Source organism: Callorhinus ursinus, unplaced genomic scaffold, assembly GCF_003265705.2.
Source record: "Callorhinus ursinus isolate GAN/ISIS: 27379988/994484 unplaced genomic scaffold, GSC_fseal_2.0 scaffold32, whole genome shotgun sequence".
Classification (NCBI taxonomy): domain Eukaryota; kingdom Metazoa; phylum Chordata; class Mammalia; order Carnivora; family Otariidae; genus Callorhinus; species Callorhinus ursinus.
The window spans coordinates 14,603,972-14,626,024 of NW_027397094.1; the positions used below are offsets into that span (position 1 = coordinate 14,603,972).

At 41.9% G+C, this 22,053-nt stretch overlaps 1 protein-coding gene across 1 annotated transcript in view; it reads left to right on the plus strand.

The window, feature by feature from the left end:
* PCNX2 (pecanex 2) overlaps positions 1–22,053 on the plus strand; it is a 313,479-nt gene that overhangs the window by 31,530 nt on the left and 259,896 nt on the right. The window lies entirely within an intron of this gene.

Sequence of the window (22,053 nt, forward strand, 5' to 3'; positions counted from 1 at the left end):
AGACCAGACGAAATCTAGGTCTCCTACTCCTCCGCCATCTTGCTCCGTCCCCCCTTGTTTTCTGATGAATCTTTCCCCTTTAACGTTTATTGTATTATTATTATAAGCTGTTGGACTAGGCGGTAGCAACAGGCAGTGCTCCCCAAGCACGTATAAGGCATGTTTGGGGAGCATTGGCTTCTCCTGAGAGCTTTGCATGCATTCAGCCACCTCGTCCTCACAACCCAGAGAGGCACTGCCATTATTTCCATATTACAGTTGATGGCATTGGCACAGGGAGGGTAGTTAACATGCATAAGGATGTGTGGACAGTTGTGACATAACCAAAGTGAGAGTCCAGCTGTTGGTGCTCTTACCAGCCAGCCATGCCACCTAATGTCATTTCACAACATGGGCATTTACATCCTGCACGTTGGCATGAAGAGATACAAACTCTGAAAATGTGCACAAGACCATCTAGTGAAAAGTTAACTTGCCTCTTGTCCGAGAGGCCAGCACCACATACAGACTCTTGTGTGTTATTCCAAGGATATTTTATATACAGGTGGGGCAAGTTTGGTGTGGGGATACTGGGTTGAATCATAAAGCAGTCTTCTTTGTTCTCTGTTGCCCTTGTGGTTTGCTCTCTATAGAGGGTTTTTTCTCTACCCCTGGATAAAAGCATGTGGAAGCCCCAGGACTTTAGCTCACAAGTAATAATAGTCGTATAGTTGCTTTAAGGAACAAACCACAGACTTGACTGAGATTTCAGAATGTCCAGTTCCATACAGTAATCAAAACTCCAACCATTCAGTCATTTCTACTGGCAGGAATGGGTCTAAGGATGGCATGCTGTGTCCCACTCTCCTCCTCCCTCACATGTTGGTTGATGTTTCTGACACCTTTAGTCTTGATGAGCTGGAAAGTTCTTTGTTGACTGGCACAGTGGTAAGCTGGCTCTGGGCTCTGGAAGTATGGCATGTATTCTCAGCTGAACCTCTCTGGCAAGGCCCTTCCCCAGGTCCTTCAGAGACCCTGTTCTTGCCAGTGCTCTGTCCCTTGCAGTTCTTTGAGGAAGGCGGCTGCATGTCTTTCCTGCCTGGTTGCTAATACTTCCACAGTTTCTCAGAATTGGCAGTTCACCGAAGTGGCTTCTGCAGGGCCTCCCCACTCTGGCAGCCCTTTGGGACATTCTCTAAAGCAAACTTCTGCAGACTCACACACAGAGCCCATGTGAACACTCACATACCCTCTCCCATCATACCGTGGGAGGGAGGCCAAGCTCACACATAGCAAGCAACTTCCCCTTTGTCCCTCCATCAGAGCATTGAGCCAGCTGGTCTCACATCTTTTAGCTCTTTTGGGAAGGAGTCAGACACCACTCAAATTGTCCTTCCCACTCCCCACCCAGATTGTGGGGGGACCCATAGTAGGTCTCTGAGTGGTCCCACTGTAGCCTTTCTGTCTTGACTGGGGCAGATGCAGACACAGGACTCACTGAATACCATTGGTCCCTTCCAAAAATCTCCACAAGTCCTCTTCTTCTGGATTGTATTGCATCCTCATTTTGGGTGAGAGATTTTAGAGTCATCTAATTCATTTTCATAACCCATTTAGAAGTTTCTAGATGTGGTTTGATCCAGAAGTTGGTTGGAATCCAATTTCTATCCTATCTTGGCTTTTTGGTCAACACTTCCAAATGAATATTTTGTTATATACATATGCAGTCATTTGTACATATATTCTTATTTTGCATTTTATGGAACATCTCAGACATCAATACATAAAGAGCTACATCATTATTTTTAATGTTTACATAGTTCCACTGTAGGCATAAAGGGCAATTTATTTGACCTGACTCCTATGAAATACTTAGATTTTCATATGATCTTTACCCTAATGTGAATATTTGGCTATTTGTATTAAGTTTCATTGAGTATTTGAACATATCTGTATCAGTCAGGATGTTCTAGTTTGTGCTGATGTAACAAATAACCTTAAAATCTCTTTGGGCTTTGGGCTTTACCAAGTTTATTTTTTATTGACATTATATGTCCAACATGATTAGTAAGGGGTGGGGGCATGGTTAGCTGGGGGTCCTGCTCATTGTAGGCATGTAGGCACCTAGGCTAATAGAACCTCCATTTTGGGTTAGCTAAGGGTCTGCTCCCCATCATCCTCACCCTGGCTGATCATTGCCAGAAACTGTGATGGAGGGAGGGAAAAAGAGAAGGCCATGCAGTCACTCTTGAAGATCCCGCCTGGAAATGGCAGCTACCTCTGCACTCAGACTTCTTGGTCAGGGCAAGTTGCATGGTCATACGTAACTCCAAAGGGAGAGGAAAGGGCAGTCGTACCATGTGTCCAGGGAGTAATTGGACATATTTGTTGGACAGCACTTATGTCTATGATAGCAAACTAAGTGCCAGGTGTTCTGATAGATATCAGGGAAACAACAAACAAAAGATAGATTGGTATCTCTCCTCATGAAGTCAGCAGATAGAGGCAAATAGATATATATAAAACAATGATAATCATTATTGTACGAGAAGTACAAAGTGCTGTATAGTAATGATGGGAGACCCCATCCTGGCTTTCGTATTTAGGGAAGGTTTCCCGGAGAAAATGACTTCTGATCTGAGACCTGTCAAATGTCTAAGGAGTTAGCCAAATGAAAATGGGTAGACCATGAAGAATTTGGATCAAATTCTCAATATAGTGAGACACGCTGATGTTGGTTTTTCATTTTTGTTTTCTTTTGTGGTTTTTTTTTTTAAGATTTTATTTATTTGACAGAGACAGAGAGAGCGAGAGCAGGAACACAAGCAGGGGGCGTGGGAGAGGGAGAAGCAGGCTTCCCGCTGAGCAGGGAGCCCGATGTGGGACTCGATCCCAGGACCCTGGGATCATGACCTGAGCCGAAGGCAGCCGCTTAACGACTGAGCCACCCAGGTGCCCTTTTTTGTGTTTTTGGATCAAATTTGTAGTAGTATGTTATTTTTTTTATTCCCCAGTTTTTATTTTCAAAAAATTTCTTGTGCATAAAAAAGTTGCAAAAATACTGAATGGATACAATATGCTCTTCACTTAGATTCATCAATTCTTAATATTTTGCCACATTTGCTTCATGATTTTCTTCGTATATTTATCCATTTTTTCATTTCATGATAATTTCATGAATAAGTTGCTGTATCATTTCAGAATAACTTGCAGGCATCAGACATTCCCCGGGGCACCTGGGTGGCTCAGTTGGTTCAGCGTCCGACTCTTGATTTTGGCTCTGATCATGATCTTGGAGTCCTGGGATGGAGCCAGTGTTGGGCTTTGTACTCAGTGGGTAGTTTGTTTGAGGATTCTCTCCCTCTCCCTCTGCCCTTATCCTGCTTGTATGTGTACTCTCTCTCTGTCTTAAATAAGTGAATTTAAAAATAAACTTTTAAAAAAAGGACACTTTCTCCCTAAAAACGTCAGCAGCTGTGTCTTAAGGAGAAGGACATTCTCCCACATAATTATCACGCACAAAAGAAGTTTTATTGATCTAATGTTGTCTAATGTATAATTCCCATCCAGTTTCCTGTTTTCCCAATTGTGCCCTACATAGCTGGAGCTTTTTGTTTTGTTTTTCTGGATCCAGGATTTAATCAAGGATCATACATTGCTTCCAGTTGTCATGTCTCTAAATTGCACTTTATTCTAGAATGAGTTCTTCAAGCCTTTTTGTTTTCTTTTGTGGCATTGAAAGATATTTGTAGACTGGTCTTTAATTTAGATATTTTGGATCATTTCCTTGAGATTAGATGTGTGATTATGCTTTTTTTGGCGTGAAATCTGCGTAAGTAATGTGTCCTTGTCATGCATAACATCACTGGCATGTGACATCATCCTCCAACTGTTAGTGCTGTTAAGTTTGGTCACTGGTTAAGGGGCTGTCACCTACATTAATCTATTATAAAGGTACCTATTTGTCCTTTTGTATTTAATAAGTAATCTGTGAGGAGAAATCTAGAGGCTGTATATATTATTGTATTCACCCAAATCTTTCACTCAGTGGTGGTAATATACATTGATTTTTTCCTAAAATAATTATTGCAATGGTGGTTGCAAAATAGTGATTTCCTATTTATTGGTATTCTTCTGTAAAGAAAAGCTTTCCCCTTCTCCCTGCCCCTGTAGTTTTCTTGTGCTTGGTATTGCTCCTAGACTCGTTTTTTTAATTCAATGGGTTGAAATCTGTTCCTATGATCATTCTTTTTGATATTCAAATTACACACAATTTGGCAAGTGGGACTTTGAGCAGTTCCTGCATCCTTTGGATATGCCCCCAGCAGGTTCTGAGTACTTTTTTGCTTTCTGGCTCAGCAAGATAGTCCAGGTCTAGCTTATGCTTTTCCCAACCCAACCCTGGAAAAAGCAGCCATTTTTCTAAGGAATCTGGATCCTTTTAGTGGGGAATGACATTTGGAAACCAAGATTGAGGGCAGCAGTTGCTGTGTTCATTACTGCTAGATTTTCTTTACTTTGGGTCCTAGAGCTGGGGGAACTTACCTGCCTGTCTGTCTGTCTATCTGTGTATCTCTTTATCCATCTATCTATTGAGAGTTTATTCTGAAACCTTTAATCTAATCCAAATCAAAGGATTCTTCTTCTCCGTTACTCCTTTCACATTTGTATCCACTTTTCCCACAAGGAGAACTCTGGTTGCCAAAAATATCATTTTTTCAACCATGAAATATACACAGGAAGTACTACTCCCATACCACGACCAAAACAAAATCTTTCAGTAAAGTTCAAGCTTGCTTTGAGTTTTTATTATTATTCTTTAAGAATATATGAGTAGTGTGCTATGAGAGTATTGTGTTCTAAAATTATTTGGAATTGGACGCCTGGCTGGCTCAGACGGTTAGGTGTCTGACTTAGACTCAGTTCATGATCTCAGGGTCCTGGGATTGAGCCCCGTGTTGGGCTCCCACTCAGTGGGGATTCTGCTTGTCCCTCTGCCCCTCCCCCACCTGTGAGCACCCTCTCTTTCTCTCTCAAATAAATACTATCTTTTAAAAAAATAAAGTTAATTGGAGTAATTCTTTGAAAATTTTTTTTAATTGAGATTTAAAATTGTATTAGTTTCAGGTGTACCACATAATGATTCAGTATTTGTATAGGATTCATTCTTTACTTTTATTTTTCAATTTGTTTTTGTAGGTATATTGTCAGTTTGATGAATGTTTAGGTCCACCTGTGGGTATATAATTTTAATTTTTTTCCCTTCATCCTTGTTGATTTAATAATTTTTGGAAGTATAAAACCTTAACATGGTTCAGAAAACACATTTCAAAGATATGTTGTTTTACTTTATAAAAAATTTCCTCTGGCTGCTGGGTAGAAAGTAGATTAGATAAAGAGCAGGAATAGAAGGCGAAGTTTGGAGGCTTTTTTAGTAGTCCAGCCAAGAGACGGTGGTGGCATTAAGATGGAGACATGTGAATGTATTTTCATAAGATTTAGTGGTAAGTTTGTTTTGGGGGTGGAGGAGTGAGGATGAGGGAGGAATCAAGGTTATCTGGTTTGAGCAGCAGGTGTATGAGCTACCATTGCCTAAGACGGGGAAGGTAGGAGAGGAGAGTGGGTGGAGAGGATTGGGAAACCAAACATCTAATTTTAGATGTGTTAGTTTGGAGTTTTCTTTTAGACATCAAGGTGGAGATGTTGAGTAGATAGTCAGATACAGGTGTGGGGACCTTAAGGAAGCAATAGTAGCTAGAGATAAGAATTTGAAAATCATCCATGTAGAGGTTATATTTACTGTCAAGGGACTGAGTGAGAGCTCCTGGAGAAGATGTGTAGCAAGAGAGAAGATTTGATCTCCAAATCTTTACCTTTCTATGCAGGCAATAAAAACATTTGCCCTGTTGTTCTCTGCTTCTTCTCAAAACACCATATCTGAATTTATTATTGCATGGTATTGATGAATGATGCATAGATGATGGTGGTGGCGATGGTGATGATAAGTGATACTAACATTTGGGTGCTTATTACGTTTCAGAGAGGTCCAAGGAGCTCTCTATGCAGACATAGTGCAAAGAGGTGGTATGGGTGAGGCAAGGGAGAGATTGGAGACCATGGCGTCTTGCATTAAATATTTACTTTTAGAGACATTGACAAGAACATTTCAGTGGAGTGCTGGGGAGTTGAAGCCAGATTGCTGTGTGTTTAAGAGGCAATTGGAGGTGAAGGAATGAAGACAGCTGGTAAGGATGGTTCTTTCATGCAGGGAGCAGAGAAATGGCACAATATCTGGAGAGAAGATAGAGAGGCTTATCCCTCCACCAACTTAGCAGGAATCTTGAGGGTGGGGATGCAGTTTGACTTCCCCTTTGTACCTGGTGTAGTACTTTATACACAAGGGATGATCAAACTTCTCCTTCCACTAATGGAATCTAATTTGGTAAGAAAAGATACAGTTTTGGTAGTGCATATACAGTTTGTGGTCAGGCTTATTTCAGTATACTCACTGCAACGTTGAGGATCCAGATCATTAAAAATGGAGTTTGAAAACCCAGGTGTTATTCTTTGTATTGGATTTCCTTGAAGTTCAAATTGCTGTTGTTTCCAGGATAACTTTTGTTTTATTATTTATGTGGCAATTATGTATTTTTGTGGCATTTGTGTAATAATTATAAACCTTTTTCTGCATCATGGGACACTTGTACTTTAAAAAGACCACTGGATCAAACGAAAATGATTTTAACTCATTTATTGATATTGATTGTTCTTAAATATGGAAGTTTTGGACTGTGAGGGACCTCAGTAATTTTTTTGTATTGAGTCATGCATATGTTTTAGTTCTTCCCCCAAATCTTTACCATCTCAAAAGAAAATCAAGAGAACCAATCCTTTTTTGTCTTTGATCTTCCTCATCTTCTGATAACGTCTTCTTCCTTTCAAAAGGGCAATTAGATACTAGATAATCAGGGAAGAACAAAATCCCTGACTATAGGAAATATCCCTGACACAAATATTTTCTCAAGAAAACAACTGTGTTGGCTTATTTCAGAATTGTTTTTTCTGTTATGTATTATTATTAACACTCCTAACTGCCTATACAGACAATAAAAACATTTGCTCTTTTGCCCTTTGCTCTGTCATGAATACATCATATCTGGACTTTTTATTTCAAGGTTTGATGAATGATGCATAGCTGAGAGTGGTGATGATGGTGAGAATGAGTGACACTAACATTTGAGTGCTTATTACATTTTAGAAAATGTATTAATAAAATAATTAACGACCCTGTTAAGAACTATTATTCTCATCTCACAGAAGAAACAGATATACAGAGGTCAAATAACTTCCCCAAGTGGCAAAATTGTTAAGATGAGAAAAATTTAAAACATACAGACATGCATTGCTATAATAAATATTGATTTATTCACTAATATTTTTGAGTAACTATTTGCTGGATACCAGGCTGGGTGTTGAGAGTATAATGGAGAACAAGTTGGATCTGGCTCTTGTCCTCATGGCACTTACCATCCTTACATGGCTCTTATGAATAACTAAGAATAAATAAAAAAATATAAACGCCTTGAAAAGGGACATAAACAGAGAGTTGACACAGAGAAATATACATAGGTACATACACATATAACCAATAAACATGTGAATGATTATTTTACTAATAATCCAAGGAGTACACATTAAAATAACATGATCTTGGCATATCTAGATAGCGGAGATTTAAAAGATAACATCTAATTACTTAATTTTTTTTATAATTATTTATTATTTATTAGAGAGAGAGAGAGAACATGCACGAGTTGGGGGGAGAGGCAGAGAGAGAGAGAGACTCTCAAGCAGACTCCCTGCTGAGGGGGAACCCCATGTGAGACTTGATCTCAAGCCCCTGAGATCATGACCTGAGCTGAAATCATGAGTCGGATGCTTAACTGACCAAACCACCCAGGCAACCCCCACCTACTGTATTTCAAATAAATAGCCCTTCTCAAAAATTTAGAGGCATATCTGTACAAGGTGAATCACCAAAGCACTATTTGTTATAGCAAAAGACTAGAAACAGATCTCTGTTGATATGGAGCTGGTTGATGGAATTATGGTACGTCCACATAGCAGAGTGCTATGCAGTTTTAAAAATGTGGATGAGGAAGTAGGCCACTATAAAAATGATCTCTAGGACCCACTCTTGTGAAAAAAAAAAAAAGCAAAAGCTATGTATAGACTAAAAAGGAGGAGGGAAATATGAAGCATATATCCAGTTGCTTATGTTTCTTTCTTTTTTTTTTTTTTTAAAGATTTTATTTATTTATTTGACAGAGAGAGACAGCGAGAGCAGGAACACAAGCAGGGGGAGTGGGAGAGGGAGAAGCAGGCTTCCCGCCGAGCAGGGAGCCCGACTTGGGACTCGATCCCAGGACCCTGGGATCATGACCTGAGCCGAAGGCAGACGCTTAACGACTGAGCCACCCAGGCGCCCCAGTTGCTTATGTTTCAAGAAGACACAACAAAAGGATAAATTTTAAAAAACTAATAAAAAATAAGCAGAGGGAAAGAATGGGGGAGGGCAACAGAGCTAGAAACAAGAAATGAACTTGTTTCATAGTTTGGTGGCACACTCAAAAAATATTTCAAATGACTTTAAGCATAGAGCTTCTGGGGCACCTGGGTGGCTCAGTTGGTTAAGTGTTTGTCTTCAGCTCAGGTTGTGAACTCAGGGTCCTAGGATCGAGTCCCACATCGGGCTCCCTGCTCAGTGGGGAGTCTTCTTCTCCCTCTCCCTCTGCCCCTCACCCTTGCTCGTGCTCTCTCTCTCTCTCTCTCGATCTGCTCTCTCACTCAAATAAATAAAATCGTTAAAAAAATAAACACAGAGCTTCTAGGCTACTGGGGTATAATCTAAAATAAGAGAACCACAAAGAAATCTTAAATTGAATTTAATTTTCTTACTGCCCTCATTAAAATTTTATATTATTATTTTGAAATTTTATTATATATATATGTAAAGAAAATAAGAAATTATGTTATTATTTTGAGGAATCAAGATTTTGACAATAAAAGAAAACATACAAATCAAATCCCAAAAATTACATAGAACCTTGTAATTTTTCATTTGAACTGGAAATACCCAACTGAAATCATGATTTATTTTTTTTCCCAAAAATATGTATTTTTTAGGTCTATTAAAACACCTAGAAGCGATGATAACTCAATAAGAATGTGCGAATCTCACACTCAGATTCTGGGCTCTAAATGCCATTTCCTTCCAAAATGAACAAGGGCTCTTTGGAGAAATGGCACATCCCAGGTCTGGGCCAGAAAATGTAGAAGAGGAATCTAAAGTCAAAGAAGCTATTGTAGAATACTAGAGTTATGTTAGAAGGCTATGGGGGCTAACCTGTAGGTGCCCATCAACGATGGGTCCATTTGAGCACCCATGAGATTATAATATATTGATATGCATTTAGGAGTGGGATGCATCCTGTGGGAGGACCAGACATTAATGCTGGAATTTGGAAGCTATACAGGATGCTGAAAAGCTCATCTCTACTACCTGGAGCAGCTTCTCTGTTAGCAAGACTTGCTCCCAGACCTGCAACTGGACTGTGGTTGGCTCCAGAATGGAACAGAGTGGAGGGCATCCATGTGTCCAGCTGCAAAGAAATGGAGAAGCAGAGCTGCACCAAAGAAGAGACATACAATCCTATTCATATCTCTTGGTTGTCAGAAAACCTGCAGGTCTTAGATGTCTCCACTCCTTCTCACAGAAGCGTACCCCATAGTCCCACCACTAGGCACAATTCTTTAAGAATTCTTTCTCTCTCTGGCTCATGAGATGGGGGCCTACGTCCCCCTTTCCATCATGATAGTAAACTGCTTCTCAGGGTGCTGGTCTCCTTGATGTGCTGTCTCTGCTGCAGGATCCTTTCTCCCTCTGCATACTTGTCATCTCAGGAGGACCTTAAAGTAGTCCAGGGTGGAAGCCCCAACACCTTGCCATGAGTCAGCTGCTTCTTGTGACTTCTCCCTGCACTTGGCTTTGTCAGCTCCTGAGGAAAGCACAGTTTGTCCTTGCCATTATTTGGGAGCCTAGAACATGAGGAAGACCAGGGCCAGGCATAACTGCTGAAGCCAAGAGAGGGCGCGGTGCTGACTGAATCAGGCAGTGCAGGATGTACAGAGAGACTCAGCCCTTGCATTCAAGGAGTTTAGAATGACTGGTAAGGAGGGTCCATGAAAGTGAGATAACCTTCTGTGAGTGGCACAAGTAATAGCTGATTTGGAAGTCAGAGTGCTTAACACCCAGCGTACACTGAACCGTTTACTAACCCACTGATCAACAAAGAATGGTAAACATAACCAGGGATGGTGCAAAGAAAGATATTCTGGCATTCCTCATCCTGCACTTGTCATTCATTGCTTCTCAGTGTTCTCTGCATGGCTTCATTTCCCTCTTTTTCCTTCAGTCTAGCTCTGCAGTTCATTATCTTCTCTCTCCCTTGAGAGTCAAAGCACTCTGATGGTTTTGCCTATTGAGTCTATGTTAATGGAACGTGCCCAGCACCCCCCCTTTCCTAGACTCCTGCCCCATGTCTTGTGTTATCTATTTCTGACCTCATGGTCGAAGCCCAGCCTCCCTATGAGGCCCTTGACAACAGCTCCGCTTCTCTAACATTTTCTCCACTCCCCCTAACTGGACAGCCGCACGTGTAGGACAGTTGACTTGAGCGAGCCCTTCAGTTGTGTGCCGGTCTGTATTGTTTGTATGCCACCTTATGTCTGTTCATCTCATCTCACCATCTAGGCAGTTTACTCTTTGGGGCCAGGTTGGTTGGGGTTTTGCCTTCAGTGGAGGACCCCAGAGCACACCCTTGTTATGCAGTGATCGAGAGCCTGGAGGCTCAAGGGGGCCTTGCCGTGAAAAGGTTTGGAAGGATTCTAAGAAGTGCTGCAGAGAGTTGAGTGCCCGTGTTTGCATCGGGCAGTCATGTGGTTAAAATGGTGCTTGAGAGGGACTTTCTGGTGCACTGGGGAGCAGGGGAGGGGAGAGGAACAAGCCAGTGCCCCGGGGCCTCCCTGCAAGGCTGAGGCAGCTGTGAAGGGGCCCAGCAGTAGGCCGGCCTCTGGCTCTTCCTGGATTCCTGTCTTCATCTCACTCCTTTCTCCTCCCACCTCTCCCTAGGACTCAGCTCCACAGAGCTTCTTCATATCTCTGAGGCAGCTTTATAGCTTTTGAACCTGTTCCCATGGCCTGAAATTTCCCCACTCGCCTCTCCAAGTTACCTCTAGTTCATTTTTTAAAAAGATTTTATTTATTTATTAGAGAGAGAGAGCGCACGAACAGGGGGGAGGGACAGAGGGAGAGGGAGAAGCAGACTCCCCACTGAGCAGGGAGCCCGATGTGGGGCTCGATCCCAGGATCCCGGGATCATGACCTGAGCTGAAGGCAGACGCTTAACCAACTGAGCCACCCAGGCGCCCCACCTCTAGTTCATTCTTTTCTTTTTTTTTTTTTTTTAAAGATTTATTTATTTGAGAGAGCGAGAATGAGAGCGCGTACATGAGAGGGGAGAGGGTCAGAGGGAGAAGCAGGCTCCTCACTGAGCAGGGAGCCCGATGCGGGACTCGATCCTGGGACTCCGGGATCATGACCTGAGCCGAAGGCAGTCGCTTAACCAACTGAGCCACCCAGGTGCCCTAGTTCAATCTTCAGTGCTCAAGTTAAATACCAGTTTCATATAGGATTATTCCCTGGTACTCCAAACTAGGTTAGGTCCCCTTGTTGGACCAAAATAATTAATTTTGTAATTAGCTGTAATTAGTCCGTGCTGTAACAGAAGCTCCTTGCAGACAGACGTTTGCATGTTTTGTTCACGGCTCCCTCCCCCAGGCCAAACATAGCACCTGGCAAAGAATGTGTATTCAGCATGTACCTGTGAGAGGCTGAGTGAATAGGGAGGCAGCTTGGTTACTTCTGTGGTCCAGCTAACTATGTGGGGCTTTTACCTCTACCTTGCTCTGAGTGGATGCAATTTGATCTTGAAGAGATCTTCTGGGAGAATCAGCAGGCATTCCGAGGAACTGGTCCCGCTGACCCTCTATTTTTAGGCAGAGGGAGCTCATGTGTTCATATTTTCCAGGTGGAAAATGTTATACATAATCTCAAGTGCTATAAAATAATAATTACTTTTAAAAATTGTGGTGAAACACACATAACTTAAAATTTACCATTTTCATCATTTCTTTTCTTCTTTTTAAGATTTTATTTATTCGTTTGAGAGAAAGAGAGAGAGAGCACAAGCCAGGGGGTAGGGAGGTGTAGAGGAAGGGGGAGAAGTAGACTCCCTGCTGAGCAGGGAGCCCAATGGATCCCAGGACCCTGCGATCATGACCTGAGCCGAAGGCAGACACCTAACTGACTGAGCCACCCAGGCGCCCCAACCATCTTTATCATTTCTGAGTGTACGGTTCAGTAGTGTTAAGTATATTCACATGGTTGTGCAACCAATCTCCAGAATGTTTTCATCTTGCAAAACTGAAACTCTTGTGTTCCTTAAACAACAACTCCCTCTTCCCCTCTGCTGAGTCCCTGGTAATCACCGTGTTACTTTCCCTTCCTATGAATTTGATTACCATGGATCCGTCACGTAAGTGTAATCACACAGTACTTGGGGGCTTGTCACGACTGGCTTACTTCCCTTAGCATAATGTCCTCAAGATTCATCTGTGCTGTAGCATGTATCAAAATTTCCTTCCTTTTTAAGGCTGAATGATAGTTCATTGTGTGTGTATATATATATATATATATATATATATATGCGCCATATTTTGTTTATTCATTTTTGGATGGACACTTGGGTGGCTTCCGCCTCTTGCTATTGTGAATAATGCTGCTATGATCATGGGTGCACAAAAATCTCTTGGAGACCTTGCTTTCACTTCTTTTGGGTTGAAGTGGAATTGCTGGATCATATGGTTATCCTATTTTTAATTTTTGGAGGAACTGCCATACTGTTTTCCATAAATAATAACTGTTTAAAATAAAAATGTGACAACTTACCATATGGTAGCTCCTTCCCAGTAGTTACCTTACAAGATAATTCATTTATTCCAACAATCCTGCCATTGATGCTGGTGGCCCTAGATGTTTCTTCTAGAGATGTCTTTGGAGTTTCTAATGCTGACATAGGAGAGCAGAGATAATGGTTTATACTTTAGATTGTACTTTACAGTTTTTGCAGTGATTCTGTGGAAAATCACAGTTTATGCTGTACAGCAGGCATGCACACAGATGATTTCATTAAACTCTCCAACAGTTCTGAAGTAGGTCAGCCCCTGTCTGGTCTCTCCATGGTTAGTACTGCTCCTCCATCCAGCCTGCCATGCACTCTGATGACTCTGTAGACTACAGACGGCAACTTTTGGCTTCCATGCTGAAACAGTCTTCTACGCTCTTTGTTTCATGGTGATGATGGAATTCCTAAGCACGGGGTGTGTGAGACTCTTCAAGTGTTATCACTGTGCACGCACTGGAGTGCTCCACGTGTCTTATTCTGGAATGTGTATTCTTCCTGGAAGGCTCTGTGCTCCCATGTGGTATGCCTTCTGCCTGCTTTGTCTCAGGGTCCTTCAAGTTCTCATAGATGACCGCTTGCTCTGGAATGATCTCCTTGGCCTCTTACCCTCACCTCTCAGTCTGAGTTAGACACACCTCAGTGGACCAGGATGACGCGTTTCCTGCTCTGTCTTGTAGCTGTCTCCTCATCTCTCCTGACTTTGAACTCTGTGAATAGAGGGGCAGTGTTTTTTATCTCTGTGTTTGGCACAAGGTAATCACATATACATTTATGGGCTAAGTAGTGGTTTCCAGTGAGGACGTCAAGTCTGTACCCCCCGCAGGGACACTTGGCAATGTGTGGAGATGATTTGGGCTGCCACACTGGAGGGGCTGCTACTGATGCCTGGTGTGTCCAGGCCAGGGAAGCTTCCACATCCTCCGGGGCCAGGATAGCCCGCAGGACAGGGCATTACTCAGCCTGAGATGTCACTAGTACTGGGGTTGAGAAACTCTGGGCTAAAAGGATGAGGTGGGTCATTGTGGAATATCAGTGGGTGATGTCCGTGACTTCAGTGGCCCTCACTGCAGTGTGATAATAGCTACTCCTTAGGTTATAGTTCAGTAGGCAAAATGGTCCTAGATTGGGAAAGTCACTGCCCCCGAGAAGCATTGGCAGTTTTTGTAAGGAGCATTTGGAAGTTCATCTCGATGACTTTATCACAGTGGCATTTCAAGTAAATGTACCAATAGCATTTAAAGAGTGGGGGCCTGACATGCCCGACATATTGTGCAATGAGAAATTGCTGGACCTCAGATGCCAGTAGAACTTCCATTCGATTGAAAAACACCATTGCACAAGGAAGGAGCAGAAGCGCACTGGGCAGTCCCTGGTAGCTATGGGCTATGGAAGAATCAAACTGAAGACACTTGCCATTGGGTAGAAGGAAAGGATTCTGAGGCATACCAATGCCCAGTGTCTGCCTAGCATGCAAAAAAGTAGCCTGAGCAAGGGAAGGTATGCAAAATCTGCGGGTGGGCTTGGAGCCTGCGCAGGGATCCCTTCTAACTCAGCCTCTCACCTGGAGCTCTGAGCTCCCCCGCTTCTGTGATTCAGACAGCATTGCAGTTTCTGCGTGTTTGTGAAGCACAGGGCATAAAGAAAAGGTTTATAAATTCAATTCATTTTTGTCTTGCTATTCCCTTTAAAAAGCCATATTACTGACTGATTTTAATCTTTTCATATAATTGATGTTGAAGATTATTGCTTGAGAATTAAGAGATGTAATATTTTGATTCATTAAATTTAAATATTAACTGAAACACATTTGAAATTTCATGACACTAAACATTTTCTCTGTCATTTGGGTTTTGCGGGTACTTAAAAACTCAGAGGAATCTAAAATTCCTTATGAAAACTGAATGTGTAAGCTTAGATTTATCTATCAAATATAGAATTGATCAGGTATAGTTTATATTGCATTATTAAATCTCATTGTAAATTTGAAATCACACTTTTCTTTCTATTTGGAAACACACGGCATTGATAGTCAATGATATTCAAACTCACTATCCGTACAGATTCCTGGTTGAGCTTTATCACTGCATCGAGACTGACATCACTTTGCCTTCCGTGAGTTTACTGATTGGTTCATCCTGTTTAACTCAGTGAACATTAAATATGGAAATGAAGTGTCACCTCTTACTGTGACCATCTGAAATGGAAAAGACAACGTGCATCTAGATTTCTTGACTGGGCTAGGCATCCATTGACTGAGCCGTCCACCATAAATATTCTTTATGAGAAGAGGAGAGAGAGAAAGGAGTAGGCACTTGCAGGTGCCAGCTTTCTAAATGGTTTTCAAAGCATTCAGGCCCACAGAGATTCTCATTTTAATGCCCCTGCCTCAAATCTGCCTCTGCAATCTTTGGCTGTTTTTCCCTCTTACTGTTCTCCATAGCACTGCCTTGTCAATCCAAACATTTGCCACTTCTGTACCCAGCACACTGCCCTCGTGAAAGCTGCACACAAAGAAGGAGGCCCAGGAGCTCAGAGAAATCGGAGCGGATCTGATAAACAGGCAAGCAGACCCCAAAGCGGTCAAGTAGCAGGCCCGAGAGAACGTGTGACATTCTCCTTTTTGTGCCTCTTACTCAGCAAGATGGAGGCATGAGGAGGGCTGTCTTTTGAGAACCAGTCAGATTTCTCAATTCTACTCACCTCACCATTTTTCGGCAAGTATTTATTTGCAAGGGTGGCCTACTTCTGAGGGTACTGCTCGGAGGGCCCTCCCCACCTCCCCTGAAATTCTGTCAGGAGTTTGTGACACCAGCATGCCTTCTCACAGGTCTGCCTCCTGTACCTGGTATCCACAAGAATGTGGAGCTCATTCTGGTTTCAGGATAAAATCCTAAGTTCCAGATTTTCTGAGATAGTATTAAATGTGTTTTTTGTTCTTTTTTCAGAACGGAACTTTATGAAATAGGTAATGAATTGTTATTTAGGATGTGAAAACCGGTACATTCCTTCACGTGTAGAAGTGCGGAGAAATGACTGTGCTTCTCTATCTTGTGGCCTGATTTTCCCTCTTCCGAGGGAGTTATAGTTTACTTCAGTAGGACTCAAAAATCCTACCTGAATGAAGTCATTGGAACTAATGCCTTGACACAACACTCCACATGTGTCTATTGAATGAATGAGTGAATGAATGAATGAAGAATGGATGGTTGGACGGACAAAGCTCTTTTCTCCTAATTTGACAAAATGGATGAACAAGAGGGGGATCTCTCTTACCTCTGAAGCAGGTAAGACAGTTCAGTTGTTAAGTCTGCACCCTGTCTTTTTAGAATAACCTAGGATCTTCTAATAGTCGAGAGCTGGTTAGGCTTCCAGAAACATGAAGGAGGAGGTTCTACCCCAGATGGCACAGACACCCACACGGGGCAGTTCCTCACAGCCGGAGGGAATACAGCGGCACACGGCAGAACCATCTGAACACTCCTTGATGGCGGATCCCTGTCAGCGACAGCGTGTTATGTTTAGCGGGTTAACGCCTTATTCATTAGGCCACATACGCTGAGTAAAAACATTTTCTAAATTACTTGAAGCTTAACCTAACAGCAGGAAAATTCAATTTACTTTAACCACACTGATAGTTTTACGTTTCCCTGCCTTCTCTGATAGGATATTGAATACCATTGAACATTTTATTTGTACTCCTGGACATTATGTTTTTGTAGTGGTGTCCTCAGGGAATGACTGAAGCGTGTTTGTGTCTCAGAAAATGACCACACAAGTGACTTGCTTTTTCATAGGTTTTTTTTTTTTTTTGTACTTTCCCAACACTATTTACACAGTCATTTAGCATGTCTTGTTACATTATTGTGGTTACTTATACTCATTCCTCATTTCCCCTTCTAATTTCTGCTATGGGCTAGGATACCATTAGGCATATTATGTGCCATATAAATGAATTATGCCTACAGTAAGACCACAAAGCTTCCAAATGATGCTCTGAGTGACTACCCTTCCACTCAAGGTCATAACCTTTGTGCATAGACTTGGCAGTCCAGTAAGTAGCACCTCCTTTTTCTGAGCCACTCCAGGGAGACCGTAGTCAAGCAGAAGGAGTTCGGGTATCACCGTTATTGCAAATTAAGCTATTTGGAAATGTGTTATATCTGCGGGTAGGTGGGCTTCCCAATTGTGAGCCCTAGAGTCATGGAGCCTTACCTCGCTGGTCAGGGGCAGTGTGGGAAGCACTGAGCCTCTCTGACTTAGGAACCGTGGTGGAACCGCGCAGTACGGAGAGATGCCACCCAGACACAGATCTCCTCGATCAGGGCTTAGTTCTGAGACAGAAGGGATAGCATGCCCAGTTCCTGCTCCCCAAAACACTGGTCAGAAACCACTGAGGAAGGAGCCAGAAGCACAGAGGCCAGCATGTAGAGGGAACGGTTCCCTTTCCTGGAAACCACAGGAGTGGAGAGGAGTTTCTCTCTAACAGTGATGTGTTTTGACTGCCCAGAAGACATTTAACATTTTTTTCTTCTGAGTCCTTGGTTCTCTGTCAGGTCATGGAAGGGGCTAGGCAAGTAACTTCCAGGTGAGAGGAGGTACATGTTCTTACCAGCTTGGAAGTATGACTCACTTACGCTTTAGCTTCCTCATTTTTTTTTTTTTTAAGATGAAAAAAGCATTTCCCGAAGTCTTCTTCAAAATTAGTTTGTGAAAGTACATTGATGAGGTACCTTTATGAAATACACACTGATAAAGGTTGAATCCTCAAGAGTGCCCTTCTTTATGTCTGCACACAGAAACCCTCAGAAGTGGTTTATTCTCACTGGATACCAGCATTATCTGGTTAAGTCCTCACTTAGCCAGATTATCGATCTCTCCAGGCTACTCAAGAGATGGACAGTAATAACCCATTAACCTGAAGTGAAAAACCAGAGTGGTGTAAAATGGCACAGCTGCTATGGAAGACGGCATGGAGGTTCCTCAAAAAATTAAACATAGAATTGCTGTTTAATCCAGCAATTCCAGTTCTGGATATATATCCAAAAGGATTAAAAGCTGGGTCTTGAAGAGGTATTTGCACACTCATGTTCATAGCAGCACTATTCACAATAACCGAAGGGTGGAAATAATCCAAATGTCCATCAACAGATGAATGGATAAGCAAAATGTGTAATGAATGAATGCAATATTATTCAGCCTTATAAAGGAAAGAAATTCTGACCCATGCTACAATATGGCTGGACCCTGAGAACGTTATGCTAAGGGAAATAATCCAGTCAGTCACAAAAGGACAAATACTGTATGATTCCAATGATATGTCGTACCTAGAAGAGTCAAATTCATAGAGACAGAAAATAGAATGTGGGTTGCCAGTGGCTGGGGGAGGAGGAAATGGGGAGTTACTATTTAATGGGTATAAACTTTCAGTTTGGAAAGATGAAGAAGTTCCGCAGATGGATGGTACAGATGGTTGCACAACAATGTGAATGTACTAAATGCCACTGAACGGTACCCTTAAAAAAAACTAAGGTGGTAAGTTTTATGTTATATATATTTTACCACAATAAAATTTTTTAAAAAAAGAGTGGGTACACTCTCTGAGAGAGCCTGAGCTATGAACCTCAAGGAACAGAGGTGGGTTCCATCTGAGGGGACTGCAGATGGTATGGGTGTTCACGCAGACAGATTCTTCTAGATGGCGCCAAATCCCAAGAAATCCAGTTTTGTGAGACTGTGCAAATATATTTGTAATTGCTTAATTGGTAACAGCATGTTGTTTTTTTCATGAAATTTTGTCAGAAAAAGTTTGGTAAAATGAGTTATTATACCACTAGTTATCTTAATAATGTGTCAGAGAACAACATACAGCTTTTCTTTGGCCAAGGATATAATTTCGAAAAACTATTGCCTCCTATTATTAATTAGAATGTGTTAAAATGATAAGTTCATGGAAACAAAGAAAAAAACCTGTGATTTCCCTGAAACAAATAAACCTCTATTCAAAATCTGAATATACCTAATATGGGGGTGTGTGTGGAATCTGTGATATAAATTAAAAGAGAGCTAAAAGCTGCTCATCCATGACATATTTCTTCCTAAATCTTCCTCCTCTCCTCGCATTCATACTTATAAGGACAGAAAATCCTAGGAGCTGGGGATCGTTTGTTGACTGAGCATGATGATGTCAGCAGTAAAATGACCTTGAAAGTCATTTTCAGTGATGTCTCTGGAAATGTACAATTGGAGAAGCCTGAGCAGAGCTTAAGTACATGACATTAAAAAAGGGATATTTGGGAGGATTCTAGATTCTGTTTGCAGGGTCTTCTGAAGGGAGAGGTTTTAAAGGAGATCAGGGAATTTTGGGAGGAATAATGTGCCATCTCTAGCATGTTATAAAACTTTTCCTCTCTCCCTGGAAATTTTCAGTAAAATTGCTGTCTTTTGCTATGGCCTGGTGAGGTCTATGGGCTTTTGGGGATGTGACAGTGCCAGTGGTCCTTCATAAAGGAGACAAGGGCCTTTTCTCACCTGGTTGCAAACTAGATACTAAACTTCATTGTAATTTCTTGCCTTCTCTCTCTCTTTTTTTAAATTTATTTTATTTATATCTACCTTTTTTTATTATGTTATGTTAATCACCATACATTACATCATTAGTTTTGGATGTAGTGTTCCATGATTCATTGTTTGCGTATGACACCCAGTGCTCCACGCAGAACGTGCCCTCTTTAATACCCATCACCAGGCTAACCCATCCCCCCACCCTCCTCCCCTATAGAAGCCTCATTTTTTTTTTTTTTCAGAGTCCATCGTCTCTCATGGTTCATCTCCCCCTCCGATTTCCCCCCTTCATTCTTCCCCTCCTGCTGTCTTCTTCTTCTTCTTCTTTTATATATTGCATTATTTGTTTCATAGGTACAGGTCTGTGATTCAACAGTCTTGCACAATTCACAGCACTCACCATAGCGCATACCCTCCCCAATGTCTGTCACCCAGCCACCCCATCCCTCCCACCCCCCGACCACTCCAGTAACCCTCAGTTTGTTTCCTGAGATTAAGAATTCCTCATATCAGTGAGGTCATATGATACACGTCTTTCTCTGATTGACTTATTTCACTCAGCATAACACCCTCCAGTTCCATCCACGTCGTCTTGCCTTCTCTTAATTTCAACACTACCAAGCTGGTGCTACCTCCATATTTATGAGGGTGAACTGAAAAGTAATACCTCTTATTGTGGCAAGTCAGTTTCTTTCCAAATGAATTATCCCAATATCCATATTTAATCTTTCCTCTCTCACCTTCCCTAGCATTCTCTTCCCAATACCTGAGGGTTTTCCCCCATTTATTTCTACTATAATTTGAATGGAAGCTTCCTCATGGAAATGGAACCCCCAGTATTGCGTTAATCAGTGCTAGCTGCCACAGCAGGCAACCCCCCCAAATCTCAATGGTTTAATGAATCGAAGGATTAGTTCTCACTTCTAGGACATGTCTGTCTCAGGTCTGTAAGGGCCTTGTTCCAGTGTCACCCAGGTACCCAGGCTGAAGGAAGCTCTGTCATCTTGCAGATGGAATATCTTAAAAATGCAGCCTCTGATATTGCCAACTAAAGAGAAGAGTGAGATGGAGGAGGCACCCAGCTCCTAATTGTCTAGGCTTAGAAGTGACCCCAGCCACTGCTCCTCATAGTCCATTGGCCAAAAGTAGTCATGTGACCCCAGCCTGACTGCAAGGGAGGCTGGGAAATGCATGGGGCCACATGGAATATTTAGTGAGTACGAATTCTCTCTGTGGCCCCCGCTAATCAGAGTATTAGGAATCCCAATTATATTTAAAATTATAATTTAAACAACTTTTGAATATAATTTGTGTATGATAGGATGCTAATCTATTCTCTGGACATTTGCTGGCTTTTATTCTTCTTCAAACTCACTCTCTAGCTTTAGCCTGAAATTTTTAGACCTGAAATATATAGACATGTTAAGAAAAAGTGTTGGGGACTATTAGTGGCCCCATCACTCTTTCTCTTTTAGTTTCTCTCTGTATTGCTTGAAGTTCATCACAGCTTCTCCTCAGGAGGCATGTGTGTCAATGGGAAACTTAATCTGCTTCCAGGTAGGGAATCTGACTTTATTTCTCTCTCTCTCTCTCATATCTATCTATCTATCTATCTATCTATCTATCTATCTATCTATCTAATTTGTTTTATTTAATCAATCTTTCATTCACTTATTTATTAATTTATATTTATTAGTGGACCTTTATCCCATGAAGTAAAAGCAAGTCAGTAATGGTGAAAATTCTTCACTCCGGCTTTTACTTGTTGGTGACAGTTTTCTTTTTTCTTTATTTTTTTTGTTTGGCCATGTTGTTTTTGGAATGGTCTTACCTCGATGATGGATTATCATGGGGCCATGATGGGAGCAGACTTGGGCTGGGCTATGTTGTTCACAGGCCCAGCAGGTTCAGGTTGAAGGAGGGACTGCACCTATCACTGGATTTCTTGAGATCCTTTAGTGAGGTGCATTGATAAAAGGGTCTTGCTTTTTATCGAGGCTGTCCTTCATATCATCTTGAGACCCTGGGATCTATTTCAATCTCCAAAGATAAGAATTTAGTTTAGGAAGGACTAGAGAACTTGCACTCGTCCATGGTCCCGGAAGAGAACTAGGAAGGTGTGTGGGGGATCCTACAGAGTACAACAGTTTCATGGACGCTAGTGATTCTTTTTGTTTCTTGAGGGGCTTGGACAGAATTGAACTGACCTTCACCATGACCTCCATGTTCAGATCCTTTTACACTAATGTAACTATCTTCCTTTTAGAAGCAGTGTGCCCTTTTGTGGCCCCTTGCCTACATCAAACCACTAGGGAAATACATGTCCTGATGGTGTTAACCCAACAGGAGAGTGGGGAAAGAAGGAACGAAGGAAGAAGGAAGGAAGGAAGGAAGGAAGGAAGGAAGGAAGGAAGGAAGGAAGGAAGGA